The sequence below is a fragment of the Myotis davidii genome, unplaced genomic scaffold, assembly GCF_000327345.1.
Source record: "Myotis davidii unplaced genomic scaffold, ASM32734v1 scaffold2338, whole genome shotgun sequence".
Classification (NCBI taxonomy): Eukaryota; Metazoa; Chordata; class Mammalia; order Chiroptera; family Vespertilionidae; genus Myotis; species Myotis davidii.
The window spans coordinates 35,254-36,336 of NW_006288964.1; the positions used below are offsets into that span (position 1 = coordinate 35,254).

Below are 1,083 nucleotides of genomic sequence, written 5' to 3' on the forward strand. Positions count from 1 at the left end.
AGCCCTGCGCAGCACTCACCGGTCCGAGGAGCAGAGCCACAACAGCCTGCACCTGCCCGACGAGCAGCAGCCAGGTGAGTGGCACATCCCTGTCGGAGGAGGAGCAGCCACATGTGCAGCTCACCCCCGTCCAAAGAGCAGCAGCCGCGCAAGCAGCCCACCCCCGTCCGAGGAGGAGCAGCCACGCGTGCAGCTCACCCCCGTCCAAAAAGCAGCAGCCTCGCAAGCAGCCCACCCCTGAATGAGGAGCAGCAGACTTGCAATCAACCTGTCCAAGTCCAAGGAGCAGTAGCCCCACAAGCGGCCCACCACATCAGAGGAACAACAGCAGTGTGCAGCCAGCCCCCATCCAAGGATCAGAAGCCACGTGAGCAGTCCGCCCAAGTTTAAGGAGTAGCAGCTGTGTGTGTAGCCGCCCCCATCCGAGGAACAGCAGCCTCATGATCACCACACCCTCTGTCTTAGGAACAGCAGCTGTACATGAAGCCTGTCCCCACCAGCCACAGGAGCCACCATTGCTGTGAAAGCACCCACCAGAGGAGCTGCTGCCAACTGAGGAGCAGCTGCTACCACAACCGCTCGAGGAGCAGCCACAGCCTGAGGAGCCACTGCCTCCCAATGAGCAGCCCATGAATGACTCAGTATCTAGATATGTCAGTGAGATCAAACATGGATAGACAAAGAAACCTCCAAAGGAAAGAAAAGGAGGACTCACCAGAAAAGCAGCTAGGTGAAACAGAGGCATGCAGCATGACAGAAAAAGAATTCAGATTAAGGGTCCTAGAATGCATAAACCAGATGAAGGGAAAAAATCAACAATTTATGCAAGAATCAAGAAGAAACAGATGAAAAAATCAATAAATTATGTAAGAACCAAGAAGAAATGAAGAGTGATATAGTTGCAATAAAAAACACCATTGAAAGTCTCAACAGTAGACTAGGAGAAGCGGAGGACCGAATTAGTGAATTAGAAGACAAGGAAGCGAAACACACCCAAAATGTACTGCAATTGGAGAAAAAAATTAAAAGACAGGAGGAGAGCCTAAGGGAGCTTTGAGACAACATGAAAGGAAACAACATACG

At 51.7% G+C, this 1,083-nt stretch overlaps 1 protein-coding gene across 1 annotated transcript in view; it reads right to left on the reverse strand.

Moving 5' to 3' along the window:
• Nucleotides 1-1,083, reverse strand: part of LOC102771425 (ATP-binding cassette sub-family A member 3-like) — a 37,621-nt gene that overhangs the window by 24,623 nt on the left and 11,915 nt on the right. The window lies entirely within an intron of this gene.